At 42.1% G+C, this 13162-nt stretch overlaps 1 protein-coding gene across 1 annotated transcript in view; it reads left to right on the top strand.

Annotated features, from left to right (window-relative positions):
- Positions 1-1962: 1962 nt before the first annotated feature.
- PCDH11X (protocadherin 11 X-linked) overlaps positions 1963-13162 on the top strand; it is a 457123-nt gene continuing 445923 nt past the window's right edge. Inside the window, 1 exon segment of the mRNA XM_050310765.1 lies at positions 1963-2466. The gene's annotated coding sequence lies outside the window, so the exon portion shown is untranslated.

A 13162-nucleotide genomic window follows, 5' to 3' on the forward strand; every position in this document is an offset into this window, starting at 1 on the left:
ACAAAAATAATGAAGTCACAACTTCACTAAATTCATAGAATTTAGCACCCCGTATAAGTGAAATACAATGGGCATGTGGGTAGAGTCAGGAGACTGAAATACGATATGGAAATACGACCTAGAAGAAAAGGCATTACATCTCTTCTGGAGTATTTCAGCATGGTTAATGGCCATGCAATTGTTCAATCCGAGTCCATATTCAAAGAATCTCATTGAATATATGAGTTAACAGGTAAGATGAAGACAATTCACTGAATGACTGGGGATTTTTAGAAGCTGATTTTAAAACTCGCTTATCCTCTCACTTATATACCTTTATTTCACTGAAATTCTGGCGTTTAAACTATATATAGCAATAAAAGTGAGGCATCACCTACATCTTGCTACAGTGAAGAAGGTAAAACAAGGTTTTCAGACATTTCCATACTATTTTTAAAGACGGACACTTTCATACTATTTTTAAATAAGGACACATGAAAAATGTGTGCTGTTAGGGTAAGTGCAATGTCTTTTCTTCATCAGCAGAGTTTAAAACTGTCTCATCACCCAAGTACAGAAAAAATACTCAATTATTTACTAATAATTGTTGTGTTCACGGAGAAGTGCCTACTGCAGGCATCTGGCAGAATACTGCAAATAATTTAAGATACTCAAATTATTAAAATCAACACCACAAATTAACTATTAGTTACACTGTATTTTCACGCAAGCTGAACTCACCATTACGACCACCTCACTCTGCCACCACTAATCCCTCCCTGCACACAGAATGCACTGACGTGCCAAAGGCTGGGCTCTCGCCCCCCTGACACGACCACCCGCCTCCCCGCAGATACAGCGCCCTGAGCAGCGCTCTCCGAGGGGACCCACCGACCCGCGGCCCTTCTGGGTGAGCGGGGTCCGGCAGTGGGACACCCCGGACACACGGGGACCTGAGGCCGCCCGGGGGCGACCCGAGGCCGGCTCTGGTCTCTCGGCAGCGGGTCCCCGCCCGAGGTTGCGGCACGACCCCCCCCGCGAGTGTCTCCCGCACCGCCGAGCCCCGGCCCCAAAGCGGACCCTCCGGAACGTGCGCCCCGCGCTGCCCCTCCCGCCCCGGGCACCCAGCACCCGCCGCGGGGGAAGGCATCGCCGGCCCCGAGCCCCGATCTCGATCCCTCGTCCCTCCGCGGTTCCCCCCGCCCGGCCCCGCGGAGCCTGAGCGCGGCGGCCGCTCCGCCGGCGGCTCCTCCGCTCCCAGCAGCGGCTCCGCCGGGAAGGCTCGGAGGGAGCGCCCGCGGCGCTGCCGAGCTCGGAACGGGCGGACGGTGGGGTCGGGGGCGGCAGCCGCTCTCCCAGCCGTGGCCGAGCCGAGGAGCCTGGGGGGGCTCCCTCATTTCAGCCCCTTCCTCCTCCGCCGCCGCGGCGCTGGTGCAGGCGGGGAGCCCGGGCCGGGGGAGGCAGGGGCGAGCCGCTGGCGCTGGGCTGCCCGGAGCCCCGGGCTGCGAGCGCTGCGTCCTCGCTCCAGCCCCGCTCCGAGTGCCGGTGCTCCCCGGCCCCAGCAGAGCACCTGCCCGCCGGGCAGCACCGCGGGGCGGGGGGCGCCGGGCGGGGACCGGGGCCGCCCCCCGGGCGAGGCGGCGGAGCGGGCACGCCGCCGCTTTCGGGGGATTCTCCGAGAGGAGCGCGGGCAGGGCGGCTCCGGGAGGGGGAACCCCCCTCGGCCCGGCTATTCGTGTCCCCGGCGTCGCTCCTCCTCCCGGCGCTGATGTCAGCCGCGGGGAGGGCCGGCTGGCAGCGCCAGAGCGGGGCGCGGGCGGCCGCGGCAGAGCCGAGCCGGAGCCGCCGCCGCCGGGACAGCGCTGGCTCCGGGCGCCGCCGGCAGCGCAGCCCGAGCCCCCAGGGGCGCTCAGGGCCGCCGCGCCAGCACCGGGCCAGCCCCGCCGGGGGCCGGGCGAGCGCTCAGCGCCGGCGGCTGCCCCGCGGGGGGACCCGGCGCTCCGCCGCCCACAGTCGCCCGGCCGGGGAAGGGAAGGGACGGGAAGCGCTGCCGGGCTGCGCCGCGGAGCCGCTCCGAGTTCGGGGTCTCTCCGCGCAACTTGGGTTACGCGGCCGGACCTCTGCGGGGCTTCCATCCTCTCGCCTCTCCGTCTTCTCGCAGCTACTGCGAGATAATTGACTAAACCCAACAGAAATAAAACAAACTCAGGTTGCCTAAAAGTTAGGATACCTTTTTTCCCCCCCTTTTATTTCTCCCGCCCCCCCCCTCCCTTTCTTTTACAATTTTATTCCCTATGTGGAAGTCGTGTGTGATTCGTGCTCGGCACACTGCATGGGAAGAAGCGGCTTGTGCTTTGGATCGAGGATTTGCTGTTGCAAAGCGGTCTAACTTCCATGCAGTGGGGCAGCCTTCACTACTATAAACGCCTTGATGATGTGCTGAGGAGCCCATGTAGATTCACAGCTTGTGCAGAGAAGGCGCTGAAGGTAAGAAGGGGTCTTGGGGAAACGAGGGATTTTCTATAGCCTTTTATATGATATCCTTTGTCCAGCATCCCCCTTTGAACCAGTTCATCCAGAACAGTATGGATAGGCTGGAACCGATCAAGTAAAATGAAAGTCTGCTCCTATGCAAAGTACACGGAGCTCACAAGTGATTGCAAAAGCTGTATTTATTTTTAGTCTGATAACACAGCACGGCGAGGATCTGTGCTCGCGGCGCGGACACTGAGCAACTCGCATAGCTCAGGAATGAGGAGATCCTCGGTCTCAGTCTCTGATGGGCAGTTTGAATTGGCTGCTGCATTTTGTTGAATGTGTACCCCCGCTACCTCCCTAGAGCATCCCATCAGCCTGTGTGATTTGTTGTTTTTTGCAGATATAGTGCCTACTATTAATGAGGGAGGGAGAGGGATGGGAAAAAAACATATGGAACATTTTATTGATGTGATCATAATCCTGTAATGGAGATTGCATTAAATGAGGATTGCATCAAAATGCCAGGCTGCTGTGGAGAGCCGAGAAAGCAAAAACTATGCTGGATTGTAAATGAAGTTCTTTGATTGAAGGATTTTCTTGAACCATGAAGGGATGTCTGTAAGCTTAAAGTTACTGTGTATGTGGAGTACTGGAATGGGATAAAAACCAGATCAAGCTGAAATGTATTTTAATTGACTCAAGCTCTGGATACAGTTAGAATTGGGTAGAGGCATTGCAGTGATACCCAGTGAATTCTTGGTTTCAGCTATGGAGACCACAGAAAGGCAAGGAGAGAGGAGAACACAGACAGGCAAGGAGAGAATGTGATCGTTTGGGAAGAGAAGGATGGCTCGTTTGTGACTTTTGCCATCATGGCACAGAGCTTACAGCCTGCTGGCTACAAGCAGAAACCTTACAGGCAATGTGGAAAGCAGAGGATTTCTCTCACTTTCCTTTTGCAACCTGGATGTAGTTACCTATAAGAAGTAGCTGTGAGGTGCATGTCAAGGGGCAAACAGAGACTTATTTGCCCCTCTTGGACAGTGAAGCAAACTGTGAGATTGGGAGAGATGGAGTCGGCTCAGCTGATCCTGCCTTTTTGAGCTTCAGTTGATAATACATGTTGAGTAATTGTTGCTGCTTATCTCAATTGGCAAAGGAGGGAAGAAGATGTTCAAGTTTATTGAACCGAAGCAGAGCTGAGGACAGTAGATACTATCAGCTCACCCTTGCATTCTTTTTGTGCTCAGTTGCATTCTGGCATAGAGAACTGAACCACAAAGAGCACCTTCTTCGAGCCTTACTGAAAGGAAGCCTAAAGAGAACAAAAAGATTAAGTGAAAGATAAATTTTAACTTTTTGCTTGTCTGCAGTGCAAGTAGCATTGATCTGCCAGGCAACACAGATCAAAAGAGGTAAGATAAGGAACAAAGTTATTTATTTATTTATTTACTAACATTCCCACACACAAACAAAGTTGGCATACAAAGAAACATCAGGGAGTGGGGAACTACCACATCTGGGAAGCACCTAAGTTATAACTGATGTAAACAGCAGAGAAATTCCTGTAAGAATGCTCAACAGTACCTATATGTAACTGCAAAAGAGCTGGTTAAATTCGAAATTATATAGAATAAACCAAAGCCAAATATCTGATATTCTCAGAAGTAATTTATTTTCCCATTTGTATATAAAATCTGAGGTAATAGTTCCACAACTCAATCTCCCTCTTCCTTTATATTTGGCATAAAGTTGAGATAGAAGCAGTTATTTTAAATAAAGTGACGAAAAGCAGTATAAGCACATTGAATTCCTCTTAAGCATTTTATTTTGGCAAAAGATAACTTTTCGTGAATTGTAAGAGATGGGTTTAGAATATTCATGGCTAAACTCCAGGGAGCTTAGTGTTAGCTCAGTAGGCAGAAGGTTCTTCCTCTAAAGAGATATCTGGAAAAGATGTGTTTAAATTTCAAGCCATATTCAGTTGAGACTGTTGGTTTCCACATTTTAAAATCATTTTTTTATGCCTCTAAGGGGAATGATGGTTAATCTGGGCAATAAAGCAAGTACTCCATTCTAGCTCACTAGAAAGAACAAGCAGTGTGCTTTAACTGTACTTCTGTATATCCAATACTCCAGATTTTACTCTATTTTTTATCAAATAACAACTGTGGAAAAATCTTGTCTTTTGAAACCATGGTTATCCATGCAGATCTTGGTCTGTATTTTTGCTACAGAAGAACTCTGCTTCATGGCTGCATTGTTCATCCTTTCAGCATTTCTTTAAATGTAAGCCTTTCTATAGTTAAAGGATAATTTATATTCAGTGTACTACTGTCTGCACAGTGGAATTGGCTTTATACATCACAGCCTCTGCAAAAAAGGAGATCAGAGATCTGAACCTGTGGTCCTGTATTGCATTTGTATTCTACGTGGACTTGAGTAAGCTCATACTTGAGCCATTCACGCTCCCATAGTTAAGAATATGTCAGCCTTTCCATTAAAACATTCATTTGCTTAGGAATTTAACAGCTAGTTTTAGGACAGGCTCCAAGCTTAAGTTGGACATATTCATATAGTAAAAAAATAAATATATTCTAAACAATGAAGTCTAATAACATTTGGCATCGTCAAGTTGAATTTATAGAAAGCTTAGTAGAAAACAACACCTGTCTGAAAAATTTAGAGATTAAAAGGGAAAAAAAGCTCATCAACAAACCCTTCAGATTTGGAAAGCACCTTGTGGATCCAGGTGAGTGTTTCTACCTGGATTTTAAAGTGGCCTCTGATGGTTAAGCGGGCAGTAGACTTTTCTTAAAGGAGAATTGCACTGGCTTAAAGCAGGAATTAGTCAGTTCTCAATTTAACGGTTCAGCGTTACATTGCATCAGAATTCAAGTTCTGTTGACAGTTCTTTTGAGGGTCAAGTTACCAGAACTACAAACCCCAAACCTTGCACTGTAACCGGTGAAGTTTTCCATGCAATGAGCCAAGGAGAATCATTCGCTCTTGAATGGTGTTTATTGTCTGACACAGGTGTTGAAAGCATTTGGGGGATGTGCTGCTGAAGCGGGCTTGCCAGGTAGTCCACCTGGGAGCAGCCATCCCGGTAATCCTGCTTCCCATCAGGGGACAGCCAAAGGGAACAACGGTCTGTTTACACTTCAACAGAGCTCTTTCTTCTAAAGTGTTGCAGAGTCTTTTCCGTCACCTGTCTTAGAAGTTATTGCTTCATCTGTGCAAAGTATAATAACTTCGGGCATATTTCAGGTTAGAAGTGAAAAGACTGGAATTCCAAATACACCTGGATTCAAGGATACAGTTGCACATGCTATGTAATTCCAGTGTTCAAGTAGCAGGTTCTAGATACAGCTTCCTGTATTCCAGGTGGTTTGGGCTGGATGAAATAAATGACTATTGTTTGAATGAAAGTGTTGCCATTTACATGAAAATTCATAAGGGAGATTAATATTCTTCTGTCCCAATTACCTCTTTCTGCAATGAGATCACTGAGGAGTCTGTAACAGTTGTCTCTCATCAGTGCAGTGAAGTAGCAGCGACCGTATCTTTCTCGGGTCTTCTCAAAAGTCATGCTCCTTGCAGATACACAGAAAAGTAATGTAAGCCAGGAAAAGTTAATGTAAAAGTTAGAATACAGATGAAAAAAAGACTGTGGGATTTATTCTGTGAATACAATCAAATCATGGTAGTTTTGACAGTAAGTAGGAAACTGTGAAGCGTTTTCTGTAACTGTGTCATAATTAAGCATTCTTTTCCTTTGAAGTCTATTGTTATTGCCTTTAAGAAAATCCTGTTGAAAATTAGTTCTGATACTCTTTGAAAATGTATATTTTCTCATAGATTATGCAAGATTTAGCCTTAATCAAATATGACCTGAGCCAAATCTTCCTGTATTCTGTGAAAAATTCCTGTTGGAACAGGGCCTTCCATAACTGCTTCTTGCATCACATAATGTACATACTTGAACTTCTGCCACTCCCTTAGGAGTTCTACATGTTCATGTGGTATGGAAAGCATAGGTGTGAAGGAGTTCAGCTTGCAGGAATGGTCTGTTTAACAGCAAATGCTTTACTAACTTTTCAAAGAAGTTCTTTTTAAATGGCTGTTGTTTTCCTTCATTTAACTTGTGATAGACTCTGCAATGATTATATAATTTCAAGGGAACTGATATAGCCAGATCATCAGAGAACCTAATGTGTTGTTAGAGAGGCAGTTGAATGCTGAAATCATTGGAGGCTTCCAAATTCAATAGTGAAATTACAACCAGAGGTGCCCACTGCCTTTAAAACCCATTGCTTGGGGCTTTAACATGACAGCTCTCCGTGCTCAGAAACTTCGCCTGCTTCGTTTTCCTGCCAGGGGAACATCTTGAGTTGTGTACTGCTTTGATGTGATATGGTTGTTTTGGGGAAGATTTTCTTCCTCCAAGCTGGTCTAGAAATAAGATGTCACTGGTGATGTAGTCTGTTTGCATATCAGTGTTTATCTGTTGCATCCTTAAGGACATAGTTTTATTATTGTTGTAAGAATTTAATTAGTAATTATATACGCTTGATGCTGTCTACTGAAGTAGCAGGAAATACATGCTAAAGGGAAGAAAATCAAGCAAAAGTTTGGAATGCTTTAGGCACAGCATGTTTCATTTAACCAACTGTGCTATCTTGTTAAATAAATAAATGTATATGTATGGAAATCTATGATCTGCTGGATCTGTGTTCACATACGTGGGCACACTGTAACCACACACACTCTTGTTTCCAGCTGTAGTCCCTGGCACAAGGCACATACAGGCCCACCCAAAGAAAAGTAACGTATTTGGGAGATGACAAAACTGCAGGTTCCATAAAATGGAACATAAGAAGCAGTTATAAGAAATCCAACTGCCTGCCCTTAGCCTGTAACTCAGATTTCATTTGGTCACTTTTTCTTTATAATCGTCCTAAGAAAGGACGTTTCATCACTTTAGGTAGAACCTGAATTTTGTCTCTGCTAATGGAAGTAAAACCCATGTTTAGTAATTTCTGCAGGTTCTGTGATTGCTTTTGCAGTTATTAAAGTTTGTATCTCTCCTCTTCTAGCAAGTATGAAGCTGTGTGTCCTGACAGGCACGTGGATACTTGGGTTGTTGGTTTTCCTTAGGTGTGATGGTAGTTTTCTTCCTGAAATCGAAGGCAGCTTCAATAGGAGGCATTGTGGCAAGGTGCAGGTTGGATTCACAAACTAGAAAGGGGTTTTCCTAGAACTTGTAGGATGTTTGTGAGGAAAAACCTAGACCGGACTTGTCAACATTAAATAGCCAAAGAGCCTGTCATAGCATTCCCTAAAGAAAAGTATGGAGGAACTCCAATCCCTGGAAACTTCATTAAATGATGACTTAACAGGAACTGTAATGTGCTTATATAACTCTGAACTCAAATAATTTGAGACATCACTGTAGTAGTTTGTTCAGATTATAGTTGCTGTCAGTAATTTATAAATATATGCAGGATATAAGGATGAAATTAAAGTTATGGAGTAATGGAGTAATGGCTTTACTTTGTCGGTCATTTAATTGACCCTTGGAAAATGTACGTGGCAGTAAATCAAAATCTAGAGTGCAAGGCAACACAGTAATAATTTTGGGGATGAAAATTAGGAAACGAATGTGTAAAATTCATTTTCTGTTCATCTCCCCGACTTGTCTTCATATGAGACTCTACCAGAATGAATGGTTTCCAGTGAAGGGTTTTGTAATAGTTTCCTGTAACTGAGACTCTGCTACAAGAGATCAGTGAAGTGCTTGTCAGACACGTGTGCATTCATGTCTCATTATCAGAGAACTCTGTTTAAAATTCATGTTCAGGAGATCTGCAATTTTATGACTTATTAAAGAAAATTGTGTATAAGGTAAATCAAGGGTTTTGTTTTCCCAGTTTGTTTGTTACAGTTTTCTAAGATAATTGAGACTCGCCTGCTCCTTTGACAAAATAGCAGCATAAGTAACAGTTATTACTTCTTTATCTTCTATTATTCCACCAGAAACTTCAGGAAAAAATATCACATGCTTATACATGTGTAGTTGTTTATGGCATTAGTGAAATCTGAGGAAAGAAAGTTGCAGAAGGGTTCTTAGATACCAGGAAATAAGTGTATTTTAATTGCATATAATCAGTCTGGAATAATGATGACTACAAAATGGAACTATCCTAACATATTTAGTATTCACATATTCTTCCACACCCTCCCATTTTTCATGTATAAGCGCTTTAAAAAGACAATGTATCTAGGAGAACACCTTAAACCACACTTTCTTAGCAAAAATTTTCTTTAAAATCCCTCTTCAAAAGGCTACGGAATTGTACAGTTTTTTATTTTTTGACAACATGCTCGGTCAAATAACAGTTAGTTTGTGTCTTTCTCTGTTTGGCTTTATCTACATATAGAAAGAAAACCATTTCCATCAACTGCTCTGGAAGCACCCTAGAGCATAATGCAAAGTATGTTTGAGATCCGTTCACAGAACATTAACTTAAGGTGTTTCAAGCTGGAAATGGGGAGAAAAAAGACATTTGGCATATCAGGAAAAAAATAAAATTGACCTCTCTAAAAAAATAAATGTGAGTCAGAAACAAAAGATTTTAATACTTTCAAAGAAATGCATCACTTGTGTCTCTGGTCAGAAACTGTTGTGTTCTGAGCTCAGGAATAAGGTTGAATATGTCAAACACTGGCAGCCTCCTGATGAGCCGTGAGCCAGTAACATCTTGTGGCTGTAGCTCTGTGTCAGTGCTGAGCTATGGGCGTCACTGAACAACCTGAAACTTGTGTGCTAAGGGGAGAGAGATTCTTGGTGACTAAATACCAGTGACTCTCTAAAGAGTTTTGAATGTTTTAGTGAAAGCACTTAAAAATTCCTGCTTTCTCCTGGTACTGAAAACAAAGAAAATTGAATCTACATGGCACCCACTCTTTCTCTCTTTTTAAATTCTACTGAATTGTCTTTGAATTAAGTTAATTGAAGTTTAAAAGCAGTAAATTAATAAATTTTACTATGGAACCAAGTAGGATTAATATTTTCCAAAGAACTTCCATAGTTTGGGTGTGTAAGTCCCATTTTCAAAGCAAACTGGTTTCTGGCAGAACCTTAAACTTCCCTGCTTTCAGAATCTTTGAAGTGTTTTTTCAATCAGTGCTATTTTTGTTAATGTCTGGTTATAGTATCAGTCTGTACCTTGTCCATGTTTTCTTACATTTCTTTGAATATTGGGGACATTAAATCTGGTCACATTCAATATTCAAAATATGGTGAAACCCAAGGATGATGATTCTATCCAAAACCTAAAAGGAAACTATGAATCTGAGTGAAAAACTGGCAGTCTTTACCAGGGTTGCAAAAATAAACTCTTTAAAGGAATGATTATGTCCTTTTAATCAAATTTATTTTATTCAAGTAGATTTTAAACACTTAAAGAGGAGGAGGAGCAGAAGAATTAGAAAATTAATCATACATTAATCATTCATTGTCATAGAAATTAATCTATTGTATCAGGATGAGAGTTGAGTTTGGGGGCAATTGCTTCTTATTTAACACCCTGTATTTTGTGCCTCATCAAACAGACATATTTAAGCATCAACCAACTTGTCCAGTTAAACTGAGTGGAACTCCCAGCACTGGAAAAAGTCCCAGTTATATTCTAAGACAATCACACTGAGAAAGAACTACAGTCAGAAAAAGAGATTCTTTCTACTTTCTGTTAATCTAGACATCAGACAAACTGAGACAATAAACAGAAGTTAAAACACTGAAGGAAGTTTATAAAAAGGAAAATAACTGTGTGAAATTTGCCGGAATTTATGATAAAAGTAGTTCATTTTTCTTCATAGAATCATAGATTCCGTATAGAATGGTGAACCAAATCTGAAATCCATTGTACTATTCATTAAGTTGGAAAACAAATTAAAAAAAAAAAAGTAAATGTACTGGTAAATTTGTTGTGCTAGAACAGCCTTTTTTATGATTGTATTGCATTACACAGCTGACATTCAGCTCCTAAAATGAATGAATTTGGTTCCAATGCTGTGTTTGAGTAGTGCTCTTTGGAATCACTGTGTAGAGTACTTTTAAATTACCAAAAAATTCCTTATTAACGAGGTGTTATTGCTATTTGGGACTGCTTAGCTTCATATACTGGATCAACAGTCCCATAGCTGCTTCCTATGGATATTTTTTATCTTGATAATGCAGGTTTCAGATTTTGGTTATTATTTAACATTAATGGGAAAACATAAAAGCCCAGAATATTTTCCTGTCAAGTTCAATGGAAACCTAATCTGGCTTCATATAAATGCCATTTGTTATGAGTCCACTTAATGCCAGTGATTGTATTTTTGTTGTACTGCACTTAACAAAAAAGAGTATTTAAAAAATAATGTCTGAATCAAAAAGTTGTGCAACATCAGTCTGCAAAAAATGTGTACAGTCTCAGCTCTTTACATGTAATTCGTTTTGGCAGGTGCAGTACTTTTAGGCTCTATTGTATTATAAACGCTAAAAAAGCTTGAAAGAAATCATTGGAAAAAGGTTTAGAGTAAGTGATTTAAGGGAGACTGGCAGGTGGTACAGTGTGGCTACTGCTGGATTAACTAAATTCTGGAAATGCAGTCACTTCAGAGTATTGGATCTGTGTCTTGATTTAGTCATCACTAAAACAAGTCACCACTTTGATGATCTGCTGAACTGTGAGGCAGTGGTTGATGGAGGTATTAATCAACCAACAGAAACTGCTTTCTGAAAAATTTGGGATATTTCAATTATTCAAGTGATAACTTGGTCAGGACACCTCTTTACCTGCTATATATGTAGTTTCATGTATAGATGATAAATATCTAACACTGTGGCATTACAAATATGTCCTTTGGGGAAGACAGATAAAGTGTAGGAAACCTCTAAGGAAAAATGAAGCTGAAATGATAAGACTTCAAAATACTCTTGGAAACAGCTTCACGGGGTTACTGTAGTAGTAAGATACCTGTTTAAAAGCCTCATAGAAGTTAGATAATTAGGTCTTAGTCTGATGACTGATGGAATTAGCATTTTTAACAGACTATTTTGTGATCCATAAGACCAGATTTGGGATGCCATGCATCACTTTGTGAACCTCATTTGTGGCAGATTTTCCTCCTTTCCTTTTCTTTCAATACACACTGTTGGACTGATGTATTTCTTACAACTTCAGCTGTAACTGTTTTGGAGGGAGAAACATGTCAAATCCTTTGTGGGCTGGCAGCAGCTGTTCTCTTTCTCAGATTTTGGAGATCCTACTCAGTTTTATGAAGGACTTTGTAAATGGGAGCCCTAGCTGGAGTTACACGTTTCTGTCAAAATGAAGAGTTGCCTGATGTCCTTGACACCGGTGTGATTTTAGGCTGCATTCTGCATCCTAATTTGCACCAGATCCTTTACCATTTTATATTTCCTGACTGCAAACTCTGTACTTATCTGAGTTTCATAGTGATATGAAGTGCTGCAAGCACATAAAATAAACTTGGTAGTGAACCAAAAGAAAGACTTGAAGCAGTTTCTCCTTTTTGCACACTACAAAAATGTTCACTTAATATTCAGAAGAATCACTGGAAATTTTCAAAGCTTGACCTAAGGCCCTAAGCAACCTGATGTAACTTAGAAGCTTTAAGCAGGTTTGGCTAGACAGGCTCTCTGGAGGTGTCTTCCAGTCTGAACTTCTCTTTGGTTCTTTAAAAAGACTTTGACTCCTTTGTATAGGTCACACCTGTTTGCTTTGTCTCAATTGTGGTTTTTTTTGCTGCAATTCAGGAGCTTGCTATGTCCTTGCTGTTCTGGTTGTTCAGGTAGTGAAGAAGAGAGGAGCAGGATGGAAAAAGTAACCTACCAGTGAACAGAAGAGAGCTGTTATTTTTGTGCTGGGATGTGGATCTCAGCATTGGTTGCTATTCCTGTCTCAGTGTGTGCTATTTGGTGTAATTTTGGAGGCCTCCTTCAGCTGGGGTTAAACAGACAAGCTGCCACTTCAACAGGTCCTCTCTTCACTGTCTTTGTACTGTGCTGTTCTGAATACAGGTTGAAGTACAGCTTTTGATCTCTGAAACACTTTCTGGTTTCCTTTCTCTTTCTGAGAAAGTCCTGTTGTGCGTTTTTGTTCTTCTCTAAAAGCCAACTGGAAAGCAGAACCCTCAGCTTTATTAGCAGAGCTGAGGGCAAGAAAACCCGAGACTGATTCTTTTCCCTTAGTCCTACAAAACCTAAGTTAGTTGACATTCAGAGCTGTAAGACAAACTTGTTAATTTAGTTTTTCCTGAGGGTTTTCTTGGGTGGACACATGAGTTCCAGTGTAATTTTGTATGTATTTGTGAGGAGTGTTCTGCTGATTCTTCATGTCAGTGGTTTAGTGCTTTTGACTACAAGAGTGTCTGGAGGTTGATTGACAAGTCCCCTAAAAAAATGCCAGAAATGCAGTTTCTACAGAGGGACTTAACAATTTGTGACTGTGAGGAAAAGAGAATAAAACCAGGCTGAGAATAGACAATATTTTTATGGATAGAAATGATTAAGTACTTTCAATAGATAGAAGACCACTGTAAATGAAACCAAGGTTCTTAAAAATCTCTAGAAGGGATCTTTACTGTTACAGAAGCTCTAATTTACTCCTTGTTTCATCATGGAATTTTT

The sequence above is a fragment of the Myiozetetes cayanensis genome, unplaced genomic scaffold (assembly GCF_022539395.1).
Source record: "Myiozetetes cayanensis isolate MyiCay16 unplaced genomic scaffold, myiCay2020 scf15, whole genome shotgun sequence".
In the NCBI taxonomy this organism is placed as follows: domain Eukaryota; kingdom Metazoa; phylum Chordata; class Aves; order Passeriformes; family Tyrannidae; genus Myiozetetes; species Myiozetetes cayanensis.